Source organism: Rutidosis leptorrhynchoides, chromosome 4, assembly GCF_046630445.1.
Source record: "Rutidosis leptorrhynchoides isolate AG116_Rl617_1_P2 chromosome 4, CSIRO_AGI_Rlap_v1, whole genome shotgun sequence".
Classification (NCBI taxonomy): Eukaryota; Viridiplantae; Streptophyta; class Magnoliopsida; order Asterales; family Asteraceae; genus Rutidosis; species Rutidosis leptorrhynchoides.
Window position 1 is genome coordinate 303,518,544 of NC_092336.1, and position 14,349 is coordinate 303,532,892.

Sequence of the window (14,349 nt, forward strand, 5' to 3'; positions counted from 1 at the left end):
TACAACTCTCCCCCATTTAAATCGGAGTGCGTCCTCACGATCCAAGCCGCATGACACGAGGGAAGGTAAACCAACACGAATTCTTCGGGCTCCCAAGTAAACTCGGAACCTTTACTACGACGCCATTGGACCTTAAAGGTCCTCACCTCTTTGTTACGCAACATTTTTACCTTCTTATCGAGTATAGAAATCGGCTCTTCAACGTATTCTAACTTGTTGTTTAGCTCAATTTCGTCTAAAGGCATCCATGAAGAATCATTCGCAAGACACTTACAGAGGTGGGAAACATGAAATGTGTTATGGATCCCCACAAGTTCTTCAGGTAATTCCAAACGATACGCGACTTCACCAACACTAGCTAAAACCTTAAACGGCCCAATAAACCGAGGAGCTAACTTTCCTCGTTTCCGAAACCGAATAATACCCTTCCATGGCGAAACCTTGAACATCACCATATTGATCAATCCTTAATTAATGATGTTGCTTAATTACGGATTGAGTGCAATAAGATTATAATGAAGGATGGGATGTTCGATGATTATTTTGGGTCCCGATGATCGTTTTTCACTTTAACTATCAAGTGATCAACCATCCCAACCCGGTCTTCGTTATCGATTAGCATGATTCACCTTAACTCAATGTAAGAAGTCCTTGGGAAAAGTCACAAGTGAAATCTACAAAGGCTTAGGCAAATGGCAGAGAATCAACAACCCATAAATGAGAGGCCAAGCTCCCTATTTATAGTATCCGTGATATCCGCGGTCTGCGAGATGCTCGGCTCTCCGTGGAAAGTCAGCGGATCAAACCGCAGTTTGGCATTTCAGCGAATACATAACCGCAGTCCTTTATTTGTGCGGATATATAGCTGCTATTCTTATTTTCAGCGAATATTTCATATCTTGACTTTAAAGTCCGCGCAATTCTGCTTTTGGCCTGTAGCAAACAAAGTATACATATACAATGCTATGTATATGATCAAGTCCCCCCAGTTTATTATGATACATTTTCACGAAGCCAATGCATCATGATAAACTCTAAAAATAAAGAAGTCTTTCTTAAAATATTTCGCAAACAATATTTTAATATTTCTTACCGCCCATTTATTACCGTTGTTTTAATTAAGCTCAACGCGTAATTACAACGGTAACTTTCGCTATTCTATCAAATAAGCTTATTTTAACGGCTAGATTTTTACCGTTTTACGCGTCACAGTAATTACAGCCGTTAAAATTCAATGATTACCTTTTCAACTTGCTCGCCCTAATCCCAATTATAAATAGCAGACAACGCCGCACAAAAACTTTACGCTTTCCTTTCCCAATTTCGCATTCAAATTCATTGAATCATAATTGTACCGTGCAATTAATCAATTTCAATCTTTAATTTCTTCAATTTTATCATCCAATTTATTTGCAAATGGCATCGTCTTCTTCAATGCACACTCCCGGAGGATATGTTTCCTACATGACGGAAGCAAAACTGCAAACTTTGCAAGAATGGTACCCACCACTTGCCCAATTCGTTCCTACCGTGCCTGCAGCAGAGCAGCGAGCCGATACTCCCCCTAAAGGGATGATATCCGTGTACGAGGTTGCCATTTCTCAAGGCAACCTTCGATTTCCCCTTACCCGTTTTTTTCGCAGCGTTTGCGAATATTATAACATCGCTATGACGCAGTTGCATCCTAACGCAATTAACAAGATTGTGCTATTTGAGATGTATTGCAACGCCATCAGCCAACCACCACTGCTAAACATTTTTTGGATGTGCAATAGCCTGGTGCTATATGACGTTGGGTGGTTTTCTTTCCGCAGTAAACTTGGCGTAATGACTTCACCAAAAGATTCAATTGGAAATTGGCGCAGTTCCTTCTTCTATATTAACGATACCGCATATGTGAATAGCAAAATACCGAAAACGTGGTGTACAGAGCTTAATCCCGACGTCAATGAGAGGCCTGTACTCGATGATTTTGAGAATGACACTCTCAAGATACTTAAAAACGCGGGTATATTTCTGCGACCTTACTTGAATGTACCGCTGTACATTGGCAGAGTGTCGATTCAATGGCCGTGGAGTGACTATGATGCGTTTTTAGTTGACCAATCAAAAAATAGTATGCCGCTTAACTTTATCGCAATGTATCAATCGTACTTTCATTTTTCGCAATATTTTTGCTTTGCATAACTTTACGCGCTTTTATTTTTTTAGCGGTTGCACATGACCTTGTCATGAGGTCCGCTGATATAAGCAGGATTAGCGCTGCCCGTCGCCTAAAAAATGGCGACGGCAACATTATTCTTATTGATGAACCGATCATCAATACATGCTTTATTATTGGAGGTGAGGACCGCGGTAAGCGCAAGGTTGCGGATACGACTCCCACTCCACGCAGGAAACGCCTGCGCACTCACTCTGTCTAAGAAGCAAGTAAGCAAATGCTATTTCGCAGTATTTATTGGATTACGCATTGTTTATATTGGCATGAACTTGCTATATTTGCTGATCTGTTTATAGCTATTCTTCCAGGGTCATCCGCTGAAGCTACACCGCTTTATAACATCAGAGGGAGAATCCCTACAGATGTTCTTAATGAACCCGGGAATGAAGATTTATCTCTTCCATCTGACGCAGAAGCGTCCAACGAGGAAGAAGAAAGAGAAACCACTACGGAAGAAACTGCCGCAGCAGATCGGGCGTTTAAGCTGTACCAAAAGCTTTATAAATTTGTTCCTGCAGAAATAAGGGAGCAATACCGCAAACTGTCTTATCCCGCAGCGGCCAGGCAATGACTGCATAATTGCTATAATGCAATTTATCTAACAGTCGATAGCATGGAGCGTTTTACTGAGATGTTAGACGAGTATGAGAAAGCAACTAAGGCTGCCAACGCCCAAGAGAGAAGGGCGTGAAAGGCTGAATTGCGGCTTGAAAAGGTGATGGAAGAGAACGCCCGACTTAAAAGAAGGGTAGAGGTCGCGGAACACGAGTTCGCACAGCTAGTCAAATATCTACCGACATTTGCTGATAAAGTGATGGACTCCGAGCCAGTCACTGAAAAATTTCAAACATATGCCCAAGCATCAAAGCTCGCCACTCGCTGCGAGTGGCACGATTTATTATGCCAACTTGGCGATCTTTCGCAACCTCTTCCCTCTGACATGGCAAAAGAAATTATCGCCACCGATGATGCTCGCGAAATACTTGAGAGGGCAAAGAAAGAGGTTGAGAAAATCAACATACCTGTTCTTGAGGAACTCAGTCAGCGGGAAGGCGTTACATTTGCAGATATCAATGCATTAGAATTTTAGCTTTGCCTTAACTAATTTGCTTATTGAATGTATTTTCGCAATTACAACTTTCGTCTGTTGTAAGATTCCGCGTTGCATACGCGTTTAATATTAATTACTTTTTCGCAGTTCGCAGTTGCAACTTTTTTATTTTTATAGCGCTTTTACTTTAATTATTCATAATTCAGACTTGTCCATTGGAATTTCTGCATTCGTTATTGTGCACATAACAAAGCGTACTTTGTGCGAAACAATCTTTTAACATTATGAATCTTCTAAGTCCGACAAAACGATCCTTAGGTAAAATCTAGCATTGCGAAGCCTCTAAGTGTTGGCAAGATCAAACACTTAGGAAAATTTATCCTTTCGCAATTTTTATTAACATAAGTGGGCAATTTCATCACTTGGCTTTTCTGCAAAATATTTTGCAATACAGTTATGTATTGATATATTATGTCAAGCAGGTCATGTTTAGTGAAAACAATGCCACCTTACTTAAAGCATCCGCAGAGCAAACATTAACTTAGTGTTTCAAAAAGATAAGTATTTGTATTCTACGAAATAAACACTACGCGTGGCCACACGCAGTGTTTTCGCTGTTTAAAGAAACAAGTACTAACACTGAAATTAACTTCGCTTTATTCTTTATTAATTCGCATTACATTATTCAAATCATGAACATAACATGTCTCGCATTAATGGAATTTCAATACAATATTTTGTTAATCATTTTCGCACTAAGCAGGGTTAACTGAATGCCCTTCAACACACATATCCGCACTTGTCATAACCATAGCACATGAAGGCTCCATTTTCGCAGAAATCAGCATGCCAATTCCCTTATTAGCAGAAAACTTTAGCATACCATGTATTGTAGATGGTATAGCGCCAAACATGCGCAAAGCTGTGCGGCCAAGTATCATATTGAATCGCGATTGATTCCGCATAATGTACAAATTCAATAAGGCTTGACGCCTTAGCGACTCATCGCTATCATCAACCAATTCCATTTGTAATTCCAATTGGCCAACAGGCCATGATGATTCTCCCGAAAAACCAGCCAATGAAGCCGCAGTAGGTTTCATCAAAGCCTGAATTTGTGCGGGCAGCTTGGGAAAACATTGCTCGTACATGATATCTACACTGCTACCAGTGTCAACATGTACCTTCATGATTATAATGCCGGTATTAGCAACACGACATGAAATAACCACGGGCTTATCAACATCCGCATTCAAACGCGCTGAGGGAAATGTAATAGAGGGACATTTCCAGCTAACAATTTGTGCCGAAATTTGCAGCACTGACATTTCACCGTGCACTACCACCACATTAATCACTTGTACCCCGCGCTGATTTTCTTTCTTATTTACCATCCGTACTCCCAAATTTTTCACCGCAGGAGCTTTCCGCTCAACCGCGTTTGGGGCACTCGAACCATTAGCTTCAACTGGCATAATGATCGCATTCGCAGTGCTGGATGAGTTCTGCGCCAACAAATGGTCCAACATACCCTGTTCATACGCTTCCGCAATAAATTCCTCTAAATCTCTGCAGCGATTGGTGTCATGACCGTAATCGTCGTGAAAGTCACAAAACTTTGATCTGTCACGCCTGCTGTTTTCTCCCAATGGCTGCGGATCAGGGAAAGACTTAGCAACTCGCTCTTGCAGTAAGATTTCTTTGGGCGTTTTTGTGAGCATCTGAATGACTCATTATTCCACTTGCGCGTAGAATAGCGGTTATTACGGCCATATGAATTGTTATCGTTTTGACCTTGAAACCTGTCATTACGCTGATATCCGCCGCCACCATTTTTTCGCGAAAAGCCTGGACCGCGATAGCTATCGCTGTTACCATCTCTGAAAGAGTCATTGTCATCTTGCCAACTTTTATCTCTACCCCAGCCACATGCAGGGGTAATACTGCTATCTTCTCCTCCGCGGATATAATCATAAGTTTCCAGTTGTACTTTTGCGAATGTCTGCGGGACATCTCTTCTTAATCGCCGCATAAGCGTAGGGTGTCGCTGTGGGTTGATAGCATGCAAGAAACCAGAAATTTTCCGATCTTCATTCAAACGCGGAATTTTCTGGCACTCATAAATATACCGCGTAAGTATCGCACTTAGAGTCTCCTTGTTGCCTTGTTTAATATCGTGACACTCTATATGTGTCTTTTTCTGCGGTAATAAATTTTGAAACTGCAGCAAAAACTTTTCTCGCAGATCCACAAAGCCAACGATACTGCGAGATGGCAAGCTATGAAACCATTCCCTTGCTGACCCCTGCAAGGCCATAGGAAACACTCTACATGCGACTGGTTCATCCCAGTTGTAAGTGCTTACGAAGCCCTCAAAGCGTTGCAGAAAATCCAAGGGATCAGTGAGGCCTGAGTAAACTCCTAACGTCGCCGGCACAATCGGCGAGAAACAATTGGATAGTCAGAAATGTGCTGGACAAATTTATCTGCAGCAGTGGTAATTTCTGTTGCCTTTTTGCGCGAATGTCTGTGTTATCCGCACAGAATTTGGTAAGCATATCTTGCAGAAAATTTGGCTGATCGAACTTATGCTGCATTGATTTCGGGCCAATGCTTCTGAAAGCATCCGCTAAAAAATTTTGGGCGTTTTCTCTGCGCGCTGCTTCAGACGCTTCACCTTCCTCCCCATAGCGAGGGAAAGGTGTTGGTGGTCGCTTTCGCTTGACGTATGGATTTTTAACAAACTCTTATGCACTGTCTGAGTCATCAGAAAATTCATCTTCCTGCCTTGGCGCTTTCGCCAATCTGGACTTGTGTGCGGATCGCGCGTGGATTTGATCATCCGCGTTATCACTATCGCTGTCATTGTGCTCAAGAACCAACCGATCACTTTGTGATCCTGAACCACTTAATGGCCATAAGTATGTGCGCGGTATGCGAGATTCACAATTATGCTTAGCGTCTCTTTTGGCTTGCTCAATAGCAGTATTAACAATTTTCTCAGTGCGTAAACTGGATTTTCCCGATAAGATTTTCGCTCGCTTTCCTTCAGCAATTGATTCTTCGCGATTTTGCAATAACGTTCTGTGTGCGATCATTTTTTCAGCGGCAGCTTCAGGCTGTGAATCGTTAGCATTGTTTGCATTAGATTTTTTAGCATTCGTTTCCTGAACCGATTTTCCCGCAGTAGCATTTGCATCTGTTTGCATTAGAAATACGATAACGTTCTGCGAATCGCCAGGCAATGCATCAGCATTCGCAGAGACGCTAGTTTGTTTTGCATTCGACGTCATGATTGTTAAGCAGATTAACAATTTGCGTATTGGAAAAAACACCTGCAAATCATCACAACAAAATCATGATTTGAAATTAAACCGTTGAATTAATTGTTTAATCGGCGTAAAATAAAAAATTTTCAGTTTAATTTGTAAAACGAGTCCCACGGATGGCGCCAATTGATCAATCCTTAATTAATGATGTTGCTTAATTACGGATTGAGTGCAATAAGATTATAATGAAGGATGGGATGTTCGATGATTATTTTGGGCCCCGATGATCGTTTTTCACTTTAACTATCAAGTGATCAACCACCCTGACCCGGTCTTTGTTATCGATTAGCATGATTCACCTTAACTCAATGTAAGAAGTCCTTGGGCAAAGTCACAAGTGAAATCTACAAAGGCTTAGGCAAATGGCAGAGAATCAACAACCCATAAATGAGAGGCCAAGCTCCCTATTTATAGTATCCGTGATATCCGCGGTCTGCGAGATGCTCGGCACTCCGCGTAAAGTCAGTGGATCAAACCGAAGTTTGGCATTTCAGCGAATGCATAACCACAGTCCTTTATTTGTGCGGATATATAGCTGCTATTCTTATTTTCAGCGAATATTGCATATCTTGACTTTAAAGTCCGCGCAATTCTGCTTTTGGCCTGTAGCAAACAAAGTATACATACACAATGCTATGTATATGATCAATCACCTTCTTAGAATTCGATCAAACGTCTACGCTTATCGGCGTAAGACTTTTGCCTATCTTGCGCCTTATTCAAATGTTTCCGAATCATATCGATTTTATCATTTGTCTCCAATACCAAGTCAGAGCTCCCGACTTCCCTTTGACCCACTTCGCCCCAACAAATCGGGGTTCGACACCTTCTACCATACAACATCTCATACGGTGGCATTCCAATGCTAGAGTGAAAACTATTATTGTACGAGAATTCCACCAAAGGTAAATGTTCATCCCAACTACCACCGAAGTCAATGATACACGCACGTAACATATCCTCCAGTGTTTGATTCGTACGTTCAGTTTGACCGTCCGTTTGAGGATGGTACGCCATACTCATATTTACCCTCGTACCCATATCTTCATGAAACTTCTTCCAAAATCGAGAAGTAAAACGCGTGTCCCGATTTGAAACGATAGACGCGGGAATGCCGTGTCTTGATATCACCTCCTTAATGAACATCTTTGCAAGTGCCTCCGATGTAATCGCTTCTTTAATAGGAAGAAACAATGCACTTTTCGTCAATCTATCAACAACCACCCAAATAGTATCAAATTGGGTTCTTGCCTTTTTTGGCAACTTGGTAATAAAATCCATGGTAATATGCTCCCACTTCCACATCGGAATTTCTAGCGGTTGCAACTTACCATACGGCTTTTGGTGTTCAGCTTTAACTTGCAAACACGTGATGCATTGCTCAACATACTTAACAACGTCGCGTTTCATGCCCGACCACCAATAATCTTTCTTCAAATCATGGTACATTTTCGTCGCACCCAGATGTATGGAATACTTAGACTTGTGCGCCTCATCAAGAAGTACCTTTCAGAAATCACCCATCTTAGGCACCCACACTCTTTCTTGAAAAGATAATAAACCACGCGAACCCATCGTAATGAATTCTGATTGCCCACAATTCGTTCCGCATGCTTGTTGTGAATGTAAGCCTCTATTTGAATCACACCAAGTTTTTCAAGAAAATCGTTAGTAATAATCATACGTAACAATCCCAATCGTAACGCCGGGTGATGACTCTTTCGGCTTAACGCATCCGCGACCACATTCGCTTTGCCCGGATGATAAAGTATCTCACAATCATAATCATTCACCACATCCATCCATCTACGTTGACAATAATTCAAATCCCGTTGATGAAAAATATGTTTCAAACTCTTGTGATCCGAATAAATCGTACATTTGACACCATACGAGTAATGGCGCCAAATTTTCAAAGCATGGACCACCGCCGCTAATTCGAGATCATGAGTCAGGTATCTCTTTTCATGTTCCTTTAATTGGCGAGAGGCGTAAGTGATGACTTTACCTCGTTGCATTAGAACACACCCGAGCTCATTCAAAGAAGCATCAGAATAGATCGTCATATCATCTACACCTTCCGGCAGTACTAAGACCGGAGCTTTACACAATTTCTCTTTCAACAATTGAAAAGCGATTTCTTGCTCTTTCTCCCAATTGAATCTCGTATTCTTCCTTGTCAACTTAGTTAATGGCGAAGCAATCTTGTAAAAGTCTAGGATAAACTGACGATAATAACTGGCCAATCCGAGAAAACTTCGAATTTCGGTAGGCGTAGTCGGTTGTCCCCAACTCTTCACCATTTCTATCTTACCCGGATCTACTTGAATACCATCCTTGTTCACAATATGGCCAAGGAATTGAACCTCCCTTAGCCAAAATTCACATTTCGAGAATTTAGCATACAACTTCTCTTTTGTCAACGTCTTCAACACTTCGCGCAAATGGTGTTCATGTTCCTTCATACTCCTAGAATATACAAGAATATCGTCAATGAACAAAATTATCGACTTGTCCAACATAGGTTAGCACACTCGGTTCATAAGATCCATGAATGCCGCCAGTGCATTCGTAAGACCAAAAGGCATAACTACAAATTCAAAATGCCCATAACGAGTACGAAAGGCCGTTTTCTCGATATCTTCCTCACGGACCCGCATTTGATGATAGCCGGACCGTAGGTCAATTTTAGAGAAGTACGTAGCGCCTTGAAGTTGGTCGAATAAATCGCCAATTCTAGGCAACGGATAACGATTTTTGATCGTCACTTTATTTAACTCCCGATAGTCGATGCACATACGCATACTACCATCTTTCTTCTTCACGAACAAGATCGGAGCACCCCATGGCGAAGCACTCGGTCGAATAAAACCCTTCTCAAGTAACTTCTGGGTTTGATTTAACAATTCTTGCATTTCCATTGGTGCTAAACGATACGGAGTTTTAGCAATGGGAGTAGCTCCCGAAACCAACTCAATGCAAAATTCAACTTGTCTTTTCGTCGGAACACCCGGTAACTCATCCGAAAAAATGTCTTCCAATTCACTAACCACCGGAATTTCACGAATAGGTGGTGGCTCATTACGAGTATCAACAACATGAGCAAGGAAAGCCATGCCACCGGTAACAATGAGACGACGTGTCCGTGTAAAAGTGCATATCGACACCGATCTCCTTCGTTTATCACCATGAATAATTAGCTCTCCCCCACTAGGGGTCTTCACACGAATAGATTTCTCATGGCATGCAATATCGGCTCTATAATGATCGAGCCAATCCATACCAACGACAATATCAAAATCGCCCAAGGTCATCGGAATGAGATCAATTTCAAAACTTTCGGCACCAAACACAACATTACAATTTTTACACACATCAACCACTAGCGCCGTCTTGTCATCCGCTATTTCAACTTCTATCGAAAGACTCAACTTCACTAGCAGTTTATTTAACTTAGGCACAAATCTTGGAGACACGAAAGACAAATTAGCACCACTATCAAAAGTATCCGTGCCGGATTAGAGTTAACCATGAAAGTACATGAGACGACTTCGTTGGATTGTTTGGCTTCATCATTCATCATTAAGTAGTTACGCCCCCTAGCCGACCCCGCCGCCTTCTCTAGCCTCTTTACTTGGTCGTTTGATAATTCGGGACATTCCGCCTTCCGGTGCCCCGTCTTTTGACAATTAAAGCACGTGACTGTCTTGGTCAAACAATCACGAGCGTAATGACCCGGCTTCCCACAACTATAACATGTAGGTGTGAAAGTATTCGAACCACCCTTCTTCACACTTCCGACGCTTTCGGACACACCCTTGCTCTTCTTGTTGGAGTAACTAGGCGCTCCAAATTTTCTTTTGCTTGATCCATAACTAACCGGAAACGGACTCGGAGCTTGTGCTTTAAACCCTTTTGCCACTGCCAAAAGCTTAGCGAAAGTTTCAACATGACCGATACTAATTTTACCCTTCAAATCATCTCTAAGGGTTGCATGAAAGTCTTCCATTAGCATTTGATCATTTCCCACATACTCGGGGCAAAAACGTACCTTGGTGAGAAAGTTAGTTTTGAGAGTGTTTAGGTCCAAAGACCCTTGACGCATGTTCCTTAACTCATTTCGCAATTTGGAAAGATCCGCTTGCGTACGATATTCAAGGAAAAACTCTTTCTTGAACTCCGCCCATGATAAACCTACAAAAGCCGCATCACCCACCATATCAATCTTACCATCGAGCCAATATTTAGCATGGCCCCTTAACAAACTAGTAGCAAGCCTCGTTTTCTTCTCGGGTGGGCACTCGGTAGTGCGAAAACAACCTTCAACATCGGAAATCCAAGCCGCACTTTTCATGGGGTCGGGATCCCCGTGAAAGTGAGGAGGCTTAGTCGCCAAGAAGTTCTTATAGCTAAACTCCAATTCACCCACATTTTGAGGTCTAGGAAACCTCCTTTCAACTTCTTCTTTGACGGCATTGGTCATTCGTTCTTGAATCATATCGACAATTTGTTCCGAAACTGACTCTTCGAATATTTGTTTAACCCTTCGTGAGAAAACCGAAACATAGTTTTCTAAAGCTGTCTCAATCTTGGTAGTCATCTCATCTTCCTCCACATGAGAGGGACCACCATTGCCATTCATATTCGTTCTGTTTCTCGTCTTTATTCTAAAGATTAAAAATAGATTAGACATCACCAACAATTTAATACATATATATACATATGCATATGACCGCACACACACCACATCCAGCTCGATACTTGTCGCACATCCTTGCTTGACTTGATTTGCAACCGCAATAGTGGTCGCGACTCACTATTACACTCACATGCCGTGCCATGCTCAAACGTATCACAACCATCTTGCTCGATGTTCAAAACAATAACACACGATTAGTAACATCATAACATAGCATAGTTGTCCACTTATGCATCAAAGAACTAATCAAACCCCGCACTGACCCGTAATCCTACAAGTCCCGCATATAATTCAACAACATAAAAGTCTAAGTCCAGGCGCCTATCTCAAGTCACCTAAATCCCTTAGACCATACTCTGATACCACTTGTAACAACCCAACCCGTAATCCATACGATATATATTTTTTTTATATACAACACAATTACACGCCAAATAAATATGTAACCCATTTCACGAGTTCCATTTAAAATGCACAACAATTAATTGTTTACAAAAGGCACGAGGGCCACGAATAAGGTTTAGTACAAGTTTGACCCATTACAAATGATAGTTTATAAACCAAACGATGTTCCGAGCATGGTTTGGGACTAAACGACCCAAAAACTAGGCCAACTTCCAAAAGCTCCAACATAACAACAACAAGGGACACCTAGTGCCCAACGACCCCCTTGCCCTTGTCCGCGCCTGCATCTAAAAAGATAAACAACGAGAGGGGTAAGCAAAGCTTAGTGAGTAGAATAAGTATATACATGCGTATAAGACTTACCCACACGCATCCACGATATCATATAACGCACACAATCGCATAACATCTCGATAAATAAGCTAGTATCGTCAAACCGTATCACTAGCCACATTAATATCATAAATATCATAATCATAAATCAAATGCTAGCATCATCAACTATAAAACCATGGTTAACCAAAATTCTTCGCAAGGGGAATGACTTCGCGAAACAAGTCATCGATGTTCATAATAACCGTTAGCTCCCAAACCCGTCTATGGTATACTAACCCCCGAGGTGTTCCAAAAAACGGCTATGGCATCACCCCCAAGTGTTCCCAAAAACGGCTATGGCATCACTTGATCAACATGTGAGTAAAACACAGCTATTACTCACAATCTTGTACACAAACACGACTATGTGCACAAATAACACGGATAACAACGTGGGAGTAAAACACGGCTATTACTCGCCACTATATGCACAAACACGGCTATGTGCATAAATAACAAACGTAGACAAAAACGGCTATGTCTCGCAACTATGGTCACAAAACGGCTATGTGACACCATCAATACGGCACATAAATCATATACATACATATATAGATATTCCACTCACCTCAAGTCTCTTGTGAAAGCTAACCGAGCTTGCAACCCTTCAACGTAACGTACCTATTACATTATGCATTTATTAACATACAATCTAGTTGAATTAAATGACGACTTCTAACCCTTGAGTATTTAATGACCCGATTGCATTAAATGACTCAACTACACCAATACCGCCCATTAATGACCATTCCTTATCATAAATCACTAAAAGCTAGTGATTAGGGTCTATTGACATCAACTAATACAAACTTGGTGTATTTCATACCCATTTTACCCAATTAGGTCAACTTTGACTCATATGACCCATTTTAACTCTTACACTTGCAAGCTTAGTCAAACATGACCCAATTAACATCATTGAACTTTAAACAAGTGTTTTAATGCTTACAACACCATTAACACTTACAAACCTCATTTCATTAGACCAAACCCTAGATTATGGTAATTAGGGTTTCTTTTCAACAATCTAACCCAAAATCCACCCATTTAACCCTCAAATGGGTCACACAAGTTCCATATGAACCAAACCCTAGCTTAAACTCAATAAAACTCGAAACTTAGAGTTGAGACTTACCAAAACTATCCTCTTGTAGCTAATAGCAAGGAGTACAACTTTAATTCTTGCTCCTAGGATTGATTCACAAAACTTCTTCTTTAAATCTCAAGTTTAAGCTAAGTGGATTTTAAGTTTTGAGAGGAAATTATGAAAGAAAATGGAAAAGAAATGAGAAATATAGGATAAATGGCTGATATTAAAAGCTCCCATCAGATCTACACGCAAAAAGACCAAATTGCCCCTAAACCCTTTTTAAATTGAGCAGAAATCGGAGTCAGAACTGCAGAGGTGCCGCGGAGCGGCCCTTTTGTCGCGGCGCGATGTATAGAAGGAAAAACAACCCTTCTTAACTCAAGTTCTGATCTGGATTTGCTTTCTGTGTCGCGGCGCGGCGTTTGCCTTTTCCTGGTCACTTCGGAAGTTTTACATAAAACAAAGGTTCAAACATATATATATATATACACATATACACTTATACGACAACTAACACCGTAGCTCATTTAATCACATAACGAACAAGTTTTAAGCGTACTGATTGATTAAGTACGTACCTTTATACGCGCACGGGAAAACGGGGTGTTACATGGGCAAACTAGTTGACTAGGTCAACTAGTCAACCCACCACTACCACCACTCATTTCATTCCCTCATCTCTTTCTCTCTTTCTCCTACTTCCACTTTTTACTCTCAAACTCCAATATCACTAAATCATCATCTAAATTCGATCTAGGAAGCTTGCAACAAAACAAATTATATATTCGTGATCCTCTCTTCATCCTCTACATTTTGATACCAATTTCATCTCGTTTGGGTAACATTTCTAAAACTCTAGATTTCTCTAATTCGATTTATAGACTTGAAATGGTGTTAGTTAGTGTCTATGGCTCGAGTCTAGCATGAATATGTGATTTATTTGCTCGATCTTGTTGTTTTGCATAAACTAGCATGAACTTGAAATGGAGGATTTTAGGTGATTAAATGTTGTTATTATGTTAAAGCTCATGTGTTAAAAGTGTTACTAGCATCATTAGCTTCATTTTGGTATGTTGGATGATAGGAAAACCTTACATTAACTTGATTATTGATTTTGTGATTCTTGGTTAGGGTTTGATAGATCTTAAAACGAACATTTAATGCATTAAATGCTTTGCA